Source organism: Canis aureus, chromosome X (assembly GCF_053574225.1).
Source record: "Canis aureus isolate CA01 chromosome X, VMU_Caureus_v.1.0, whole genome shotgun sequence".
NCBI classification, from domain to species: domain Eukaryota; kingdom Metazoa; phylum Chordata; class Mammalia; order Carnivora; family Canidae; genus Canis; species Canis aureus.
Genome location: NC_135649.1, coordinates 5,624,737 through 5,634,864, shown reverse-complemented (window position 1 = coordinate 5,634,864; position 10,128 = coordinate 5,624,737). Strand labels below are relative to the sequence as shown.

Here is a 10,128-nt window from a genome sequence, read left to right as displayed (position 1 = left end):
AGGGGCGGGGCGGGGCGAGCTTGGGGGCGTGGTTTTGGGCGGGGCCAAGGGGCGGGGCTGGGGAGGAGAATGCGGGGCGGGCCTGTGGGAAGGAGCTGTGGGAGCGGGAGCCGTGAGACGGGGCTGGGGGAGTAGCTGGGGCGCACCTGCCAGAGGATTCAGCTCCGGGTGTGAGAAAGAGTTGGGGAGGAACTAGGGCAGTGAGCGGGAAGGAGCAGGACGGAGCCGGCGGCAATGTTGCGGAGGAGGTGCTCTGCCAAGAGCAGGTTGGGCCTTGGCGGTGTAGCCGGGGGAGGTGCACGGGGCTCTGGGGAACGCTGGGTAAGCGGAGCTTGGGGCAGAGCACAGGACTATCCGTGGGCCCCTGGGGATGAGGACCTGGGGAGTTGTAGGGCAGGGTGGGAGACCCTGGAAAGCCAAACTTGGAGTAGGGCGTGCCTGGTGGAAAGCTCGGAGGAAGAGCTGCGGCTGAGCGGGGCGGGGCTGGGAAGGGGCAGGGACGGATTGGCGGAAGGGTTGGAGAAGTAGCTCCCAGCGGGGTCTGGGGCTGGAGCACGGCTCGGGGGAGGAGCTGTGGAGGTGCAGGCGGGACTGAGGCGGAGCAGAGGCTGGGAGGAGCAGGAGGGTGCTGGGGAGGGGTAGGGCGAGTTGAGGGAAGGCTGGGGGGAGGAGCTGGGGCGGGGCTAGGGCGGAACATGGAGGGCCTGTTTGGGTACCTGGTGGAGGTGGGGCGAGCCGGAGGACAGCTGTGGGGAGGAGCTGGGGAGGAGCGGGGTGGGCCTGGTGGAATAGCTGGGAGGAGGAGCTGCAGAGGAACTGGCGCGGCTCCGGGTGGGGGTGGGCGGCTGGGTGAGATTCTTAGTGTAGCTGGGAGGCGGGGCTGGGGAGGAGCTGGGTGGGACTGTTGGGGCAGTCGGGAGGCGTGGCCGTGCGGGGCGGGCAGGAGTAGTTGGGGGGTAGTCAGGAGGCGTGGCCGGGGAGGGGCAGGCCGGAGTGGTGGGCGGAGGGACGGGTCGTGGCTGGGACGGGGTGGGTAGGAGTGGTGGACGGGGAGGCGGGGCTTGGCCGGGGTTGGTGGGGCCGGATTGGGGGGCGTGGCCGGGAGGGGCCTGCGGGGATAGTGGGCAGATGGGCGGGGCGTGGCCGGGGAAGGGCGTGCCGGAGTGGTGGGCGGTCGGGGGACGTGGTCCGGGGGCGGGCAGGAGTGATGGGCGGGGGGGCGGGGCTTGACCGGCTAGGACGGGCCGGATTGGTGGGCGGCCGGGGGGGCGTTGCCCGGGGGGGCGGGCAGGAGTGATGGGCGGGGGGGCGGGGTTTCGCTGGGGTTGGTAGGGCCGGATTGGTGGGCGGCCGGGGGGCGTGGTCGGGAGGGGCCTGCGGGGAGGAGGGGCGTGGCCGGGGACGGGGAGGCCGGAATGGTGGGCGGTCGGGGGGCGTGGTCCGGGGGGCGGGCAGGAGTGATGGGAGGGGGGAGCGGGGTTTAGCCGGGGTTGGTAGGGCCGGATTGGTGGGCAGCCGTGGGGTGCTGGTGCGGGGGTGTTGCCGGGGAGGGGCCTTCGGGAATGGTGGGCGGAGGGGCGGGGCGTGGCCGGGGAGGGCTGGCAGGAGCGGTGGGCGGTTCGTGGGCGCAGTCAGGGGTGGGCGGGGCGGGAGTGGGTCCCCGGGAGCGACGCGGGGGCTGGGACTGGGCGGCCTGGTGGCCGAGGCCAGGTAGTGTCTGACCCCCGTGCGACAGGCGTCCAGTCGGCGCCGCAGCGGTGTGAACAACGCGGCTGCCCCAGCGACCTCAGCGACCTCGGGTGACTCTCAGAATGGACCCCGAGAATACGGAGGCCGGGAGGGGCGGCGGGGACGTGTCGGGTGAGGCCTGCCCCTTGGGAGCTGATGGCAGGGGCGGGCGAGTCTCCTTCCAAGCCACCCTGGGACGGCCAGCGGGGTCTTTATCTGAACTTTTTTTGCAGGTGAGAAGAGAAATTCTCCTGTGTTTCCTGCTGCGCCTCTAACCTGACCTGTGCCAGATGAAGCCAACGGCCCTGTCGGTGCTGTTTCCTATCCTCTACCTCCCAGTCAGGGGCTCCACACACTCAGTGTTGTGGCGCTTTGCTCCTTGGGTTCCCTTACCCTCACCCTCCTTCCGCAGTTGCTTGGTGACCGAGTCCTGTGTCCCTGCCTCTCACATGCCTGATCAGAATAAATTCTCCTCTTGCTGTCCCCAGTGCTACTTCCTTGAGTTCAGACCTGCGGTCTGCACCTCCCCACCTGCCTGGACATTTCCGTCTTTTCTCCTTTTTTGGGGTCACTTTTCCAGAATATTCAGGTCACCCCTGGTACATCTGGGTGGCCTGCAATTTAGCCTTTTATGGACACCTTTTACAAAGCACAAAAACCTCTTTTTCAGCTACCCCTCTCCCTCCCAGTTCCCCATCTCTATCCATGGAACAAAATGAGCAGTAAGAAATGGAGTACACAGAGAATCCTTAAGGAATTACAATTTCTGGAAGAATCTCTGGTGCCTCTGGTGTTTCCTGATTTCTCTCCTAGCTGGGTACATTGCCTATATGACCCAGGAATTTTTCTAACTCCTCTCTGGCCCCTGTGTGACCCCAATGTAAGTTAACTAACATTTAAGTTAACTAACTTAACAGGCTTAGCTTAACTGTGCTTCCTAAAACACAACTCTGCCCAGGACTTGCCCTGGCTCCTTATGCTTAGCATTCAAGTGCCTAAACCTCTCTGGCCTCAGTTTGTCCATGTGTCAAATGAGGATAATAAAACAGTCCCCAGATTGTGGGATTACTATGAGCACTGAATGGGCCCAGCTTAGCCATCATCCTAAGCTCCTTGAGGCTGTAGTCATAACACGACCTTGTTCACGACAGCCCTCCTGTTTTCTTGGGCATAGGTGCCCCTTCAGTCTCGCTGCCTGGACACTCCTCCAGTTCCCAGCACTCAGTGCCTCTGCCTTCTGCACTGTTTTCTCATGGCGGATACCTTCCTTCACTTCCTGTGGCCTCATGAAGCTTCTGCTAACTGTCTGAGCCTAGTCGCAAGACCTGATTTTTCTTCCTGACAACTTTCCAGAACCTTGTCTGTGGTTCTGCTTTTGTGCAAGGTTACCTCAGGCAGTTTCTGTTCTGTGTGTGTGTGTGTGTGTACACGTGTGCCCAGTTACTAAAACTAGACTGGATTCCATCTGAAAACAAGGACTCTGTGCACTTCACCTTTGTCCTATCCTCAGAGCCTGCTTCTGCCAATGGAGACACTCACTAGATGTTGACTGATGATGGTGATAAACTGTCCAATTCAAGTCAGCCAGGATTCATCGACTCTACCATGACGAGCTACTGGACCATGCTGGACTTGGCGGATGGGTGGCATAGGCCCTGCCCTGGACTCAGTGCATGCTAGTTGGATAAGAAAGGCAAGTATGTCAGTAACTCTCATTTAAGGTAGGACCAGACATCATCCACAAAAAGAACTATCTGTGAAGTGCTACGAGGCCTTAGGGGAGGCCAGCGTGCACCTCACTGGGGGATCAGGAAGTTTGGAGAGGCAGGCTGGGTCTGAGTTGTGTATTGAAGAATAGGTAGGATTTAAGGAGTTGGTGATCCAAGGGTCCCATCCTGAGAAGCCCGCTCGTGCCTAGAAAGACGGGAGATTGGTGACGAGGAAGACTAGCCCAAGCATAGAAGTAGGCAATGGTGCTTCTGACATCTTACTTCCTTTAGTCCTTGAATCAACCTGGCGATCTAGCTGCTGTTAGATCTGCTTGCCAGGTGAGAAAACCAAGAGCACAGAGGCCAAGGGACTTGGCTAAGATCTCTCACTTGGCCGGGGGTGATTTAAACTCAGGGTTGGAATTTAAACTCAGGATGGGCCCACCCAGAGTCCGTGTGGCCATCATACAGGTTGGGAACACATGAAATGCACTCTGAGCCTGGTGCCAATGCTGTCATCCTGCTGCTGTGAGTTATGCTTCTGAAGGGTATGGCTGGCCCTGGGCCTAGTATGTTTCCCATTTGCAAGGCCATGGCTCAGCCTCCACTGCGTCAGCTCCTTCCAGCTCCAATGCAACGTGATTTGGGGACTTTGAATTGTGTTGCTTGCCTGTGAGACGGTCTGCTTCTTTCAGATTACAGGAGGGAATCAAAAGAGTATGTATTTCACAGGATATGCTTTATGATGGCTGTCAAAGAGTCAATTCTGTTGACTCCGCTGCGCCTGGTGCTCTCTGGAGTATAAGGAGAAGCTGAATCAAAAGGGAGATGAAGAGTCTGTTGTGTTACACAGCTGCCCAAAGGCACCATCCTTAAATTTTCATCCCCAGTACTATAGTTGAGAAGTGTCAAATCGGGCTTATGCATTTATTTTTACACTTGACTGTCTTACTGATGATTCTCCAGGATGATCCAGGGTACCAGACTTTCTGTCACAAGTCTGTCACTTGCTTCTAGGGATGTGTGTGGTCCAGGGCCATGTGACTTTAGAAACTGTATAACCATATAATTTAATGTCAGTTGTTTCCTTCTACATCTTCCTACTGGGTAGAGCAGTATTGGTGTGGAGGCGAGAGAGTGCTGGTGTCATCTGTAGTCTCAGCAAATCTGCCCTCTTGGACATTCTGATGCCTCTGTCCTCTCCTCCTTCCTTCTCCCATCCCAGCAGAACTTCTTACTGAAGCACATCCTGTTTGTAAAATGACTGGCATTCATCTCAAATTAAACCCAGAGTAGTGCTATCAGTTTACCCTTAAGATGTCTAACCATGGTGACCTGCTTCCCATACCCACGGAGGGTGGGGGTGGGATATGCTACCTAGGGGGCCAATTCGAGCTTGAGCAACATCTGACGCTATGAGTGGTAGTCTGGGAATTCAGCTTTGACCCATCCTGGAGGTTGTCTTTCTTGGCTGCCTCTTGGGTTCCTAGCCTGCTCCATCTGGTTCTGTGCCTGCCCAGCACAGCTGCTCACTGGCTGTGGTTCGAGAAGCCCCACTCTGAACCAGTTCCTCCAATGCTCCCGGCACCTACCCCCACTGACACTGCACTGCTCACATCAGCCAGAGTAGAAAGACACTGTAGTTTGCTTGTGTTGGGACCCAACTTGTGTTGGGTCCCGGCTCAGGCTGCCTTTCCATTCCTAGCTCACCTGCTTGTCACTCGTTTCCAGGTCCTTGGACTCTCTGGTTGTCTGGAATTCATCCTGATTTCCTCAGCGTTGCTTCTGTTTAGGTACTCTCTTCCCTTCTGCCCCATTAGCTGGAGCCCAAGCCTTTTCTGTATTCGATTTCTCTCCTGTGACTCTCTGGACCTAGGCACAGATGCACAGTGAAGTGAGTGAAATTTAGGACTCAGCTTCAGGTTCACTCACTTGCACAGGCCTGGAAGAGGCCCTAGCACTGGGGTTTCTGCTGGTCCTACGGCTTGGAAAATCCACAAGAAATATTTTAGCTGAAGTTGGCTCAGGGCACCTCTCTTACCAGTCTGCTGTCTCGATTACTCTTGCTCTTGTGTTGGGCAGCAATACAGTGGCCAGGGGCATGTTGGGAATCTGGCTAAAGAGATACTAAATTGGGATATACTTAGTTTGGATTTAGAGTGGGGTTGAAGGGGCTCACAACTGATTCCATATATGTTTGAGTTCTTGCTAGCTGCCCTGTATTGAAATTGCTTCCAGGAAGACGCCTGCTTTCTGTACCATCACACCAGCATTGGGATGAGAGGTGTGAGGAGGAAGAGGACATTGTGATGTCATGCCTTGTAGCATGTGGTCCTAGACGTGTGTTGGCAGTGGAGGAGAATCACGGTTCACAATGTACAGAGCCAGAAGCTAGTCTGTGGGAAAATATTCTAGTCACAAATCAGATATGGAAAATCGATCAACACAAGTTCTGTCCTGGCAAGGATATTCCCAGTGAGCAGCGTATGCAATTATAAGCACAGCATGCATTTATATTAACATTTGGAGGGGGTATGTGAAGTGGCATTTTCCAGAACTCCTGCGATTGTGGGGCAAGTGACTGTATCAGAACCACAAACACTGAGTAGCATGCAAAGAAGAGTTAATGTAGCCAGCCTGAGACTGCTGTCCTTTCCAAAGGATGGCTTGCAAGGCTGCCCCTTGTCTGGCTTCCGGGGACTTGGCTCTCAGAGGGTGTCCAGGCAACAGTTAACTGGTGAGAGGGCTCACTGTGTGTAGACTGTTTATACAAACTCTGTGGTTTATGCTAAACACCTGCTTTCCTTCTGGGAGTCTGAACTTTTGGTGCATGCTAGGCAGAGTGTTCCTATGTGGCTGGCCTTGAATATAATCCCTGGGCACTGAGTTTGGGCCTCCCTGGACAGAAATATCACACCCATGTCACTGCATGTCCATTGCTGAAAGAAGGGCGTACTGTTTGTGGCCTCTCATGGGAGGGTGAGAGGCTAAGGAATCTGCACACAGATTCCTCCAGGTTCTCCCTGTGTCTTTTCCTCTTGCCATCTGCCTGTGTGTCCTTACTACGTTGGTGTAATACCTTTTAGGTGTGAGTACAACTGTATGCTAAGTACTGTGAGCCTGCTGCTGTGATAGATAAGAAAAGTAGGAATAACAGGTTGCAGAAGTATGTGGGGCCATTATTTAACAAAAATATACTTTTATTTGTTATGCCACTTTTTTCCCTGAATTTTAAGATGTGTCTAACGTTTGTTGACTTTTTCCAATTGTGTATCCTATTGTCTTTCTTCTCTCATTGGAAGTACTCACTTTTGTTACTAGTTTTGCGTTGATGTGTGTTTTTTTTTTTTTTTTTTTTTTTACCAATATCCTTTCAGAGGGCTCCAAGTGTTAGAAGATTCAGATTGTGCAAAACCTGGATCTGCCTCTGTTGTGGATTCAAGACTTGTGACCTCTTGTTGATTTGGTTATTGTCACCCCATATTTCTCAGATGGGAAGATTAAAATGGAAAGGGGAAAGCCAAGCTTACTTGGCAAAACTGGGACAGACTCCAGGTCTCCCAGTTCCCAATGTAATGTTCTTTTTCCTCCATTCAGTAACGTGTTTTGATGATTTGTCTGTAAACAGTGGTCAGGGTGCATTGGACATAGACTGGATGGCACTTGGAAGATTGAACTTCTAATCCTTTCTTTCAGTAGATGGGTAATCTTGAATAAGTCCTTCCCTTCCTGGGACATATTTTTTGCTTTTATAAAACAGAGACTAGACTAGATGCTCCTTAGAGTTGAAGTCTTTCTGTCTTTTCTGATCTCTAAGTTTGTCATTCTAGAAATACTGGAATCATACAGTCAGAGTTGAAACCATTTATCTTCTTGTCCTTGGGTCTTTTCCATCTCTAAAATAGAAATAAAATACCTCTCCTGGTTGGATATTCACAAAGTTCATACACCAGTGACCTGCATTTATACTAAGAAACTGAATGTTGTTAGAACTCCCTTGTGATCCCTCCCCTCTGAGTCATTCCTTCTGCCCAAAGGTAACCACTGTTTTGACTTGTAACATCTTTGATTATTTTATGTAAATGAAACTCTACATTATGGGCTCTTATTATTGTCTGGATTCTTATACTCACTATTGTTTGTGAGATTTATCCATGTTGTCCCATAAGTGGTATTTCCTTTATTCTCACCATACAGTATTCCATTTCATGACTATACTCTGATTGATCAATTCCAATATTTGTGGACATTGGCAGGGTTTCCAGGTTTTTGCTGTTACAAATAAAGCTGCTACAAATATCCTTGTGTTCACTTTCTTTGGGAAATGTTTCTGTTGCATATATGTCTAGAGGTGTAATTGGTGATTTATAGGATTTGTACATGCTTAACTTCAGCAGATATTGCCAAATAGCTTTCCAACGTGGTTGTAGCGACTTCCTCTATCACCAGCAGGGTGTGAGTTCCAGTTTTTCTCTGACCTTGATTATGCACACTGTCGCTTAGGTGGGTTGCAGGTGGATCTTATTTTGGTTTGTTTGTTTATATAGAGTGAACTTCTTGGGTGTACAATTTTGTGAGGTTGGACTGAAGCACAGGCCATGTATCCATTACTACTGTCAAGATGCAGATGAGTTCCCCCACTCTGCCCCCTGCAAATGCCCTGGTGCTGCTGCTTTATTTGCTCCCCTCTCCCACTCTCAGACCCTGGCAGCCACCGGTCTGATCTCCATCCCCATAGTCTCACCTCTTCCAGATATTCGAGTAACTGGAATAATGTGATACGTAGTTTTTTGGGTCTAGCTTCTCTTACTTAGCAAAATGTGTTTGATTTTCCTCCATGTGGTGGGCACACATCAGTAGTTCACTCCTTTTTATTGTCAGGCAGTGGTATGGATGCACCTCATTTTGTTTATCTGTTCACCAGTCGAGGGACATTTGGTTCGTATCCATTTTTTGTCTGTTGTGAATAACATTGTTCTAAATATTTGTACAGAGGTTTTTGCGTGACCATAAGTTTTCATTTCTCTTGAGTAAATATCCAGGGGTGGGGATTGTTGGGTTACATAATAAATGAATGTTTGCCTTTGTGAGCACCTGCCAAAGTTTTCCAGAGTGTTTGTGCCATCTTGCATTCCCACCACCAGTATGTGAGAATTCTAATTATTCTGCATCCTTGTTGGCACTTGGTATTGCTAGGTTTGAAAATTTTTTTTTTAGCTATTCTGAGGTATGTAGTAGTATCTCATTCTGGCTTTAATTTGTATTTATCTGATGATTAGTGACATTGAACATCTTCCCATATGCTGATTTGCAATCCATACAACTTCTTTGGTGAATTTTCTATTTAGATCTTTTACCCATTTAAAAAATTGAGGGGTTTGTTTACTTATGCATTTTTTTTTTATTTTGAGATAATTATAGATTCAGAGGAAGTCGCAAAGACATTTACAGTCGGGTTCTGTGCACCCCCAAACATCTTACATAACTTAGAGTACAATGTTAAGACCAGGAAGCTGACATTGATACAATCCATGGAATTAATTCAAATTTCACCAGTTATACCTGTACTCCTCTGTGTATGTATGTGGATGTGCATTTGTAGTTCTGTGCGGTTTCATCATATGTGTAACTTCATTGTAAATTCTACCACCATCATCCTCACACCTCATGATTCCCCTTGATAGCCTCACCCACTTCCAACTCCACATCACTTACCCACAGCGACCACAATTATATTCTCCATCTCTATCCCTGTGTTATTCCAAGAGTGTTATATGTATGGACTCCCACCATACAGTATATAACCTTTCGATAATGGCTTTTGTTTTTCACTCAACATGATTCCCTGAAGGTTCATTCAAGTTGCTGCCATGTATCAGTCCATTTCTTTTTATCGCTGGATAGTATTTCATAGTACTGATGCATGACAGTTTGCCATTCACACACTTCAGTAGTTTCCAGTTTTGGGCTACTGTTAATAAAGCTGCTATATAAACTTTCACGTACAGGTTTCTGCACTAACGTAAGTTTTCATTTCTCTGCAATAAATGCCCAAGAGTGTGATTGCTGTGTCATCTGCTAAATCCATTTTAAGTATTTAAATAACTGCTATCAGTATATAGTGATCCATTTTCCTGGCATCCTCACTAGTAATTTGGTGCTGTCACAACTTACTATGTTATTCACTTAGATAGACTTGTAACAGTATCTCAATGTGGTTATAATTTGCTTTTACTTGTTGGCTAATGATGTTGAATATCTTTTCATGTTCTTATTTGCCTCTGTGTATCTTCTTCATTAAATGTCTCTTCATGGCTTTTGTCTATCTTCTAATGGGATTGTGGTTTTGATGTTGAGTTTTGAGAGTTCTTTACATAATCCAGATAGAAGTCCTTTGTGGGGGACACTTAGGTGGCTCAGTGGTCTAGCGCCTGCCTTCGGCATGATCCTGGAGTCCCGGGATCGAGTCCCACATCGGGCTCCCTGCATGGAGCCTGCTTCTCCCTCTGCCTATGTCTCTCTCTCTCTCTCTCTCTCTCTCTCTCTCTGTCCCTCATGAATAAATAATAAAAATTTTTTTAAAAAGTCTTTTGTGGGATATAGAATTTTCAGAATTTTCTTCCAGTCTATAATTTGTCTATTCATCTCCTCTGCAGGGTCTTTCAGATCAAAAGTCTATAGATTTGATAAG

General features: G+C 49.7%; 1 long non-coding RNA gene across 22 annotated transcripts in view; it reads left to right on the top strand.

The window, feature by feature from the left end:
- Positions 1–10,128, top strand: part of LOC144308084 (uncharacterized) — a 293,749-nt gene that overhangs the window by 305 nt on the left and 283,316 nt on the right. For 18 of the 22 annotated variants that reach the window (XR_013374728.1, XR_013374717.1, XR_013374724.1 and 15 more), the window contains exons 1-2: positions 1,655–1,860; positions 1,962–3,421. This is a non-coding gene — a long non-coding RNA (uncharacterized LOC144308084). Of the gene's footprint in view, positions 1–66; positions 322–1,654; positions 1,861–1,961; positions 3,422–10,128 lie in introns of those variants that run through there. The other 4 variants (XR_013374722.1, XR_013374729.1, XR_013374723.1 and 1 more) reach the window with 4 other exon arrangements.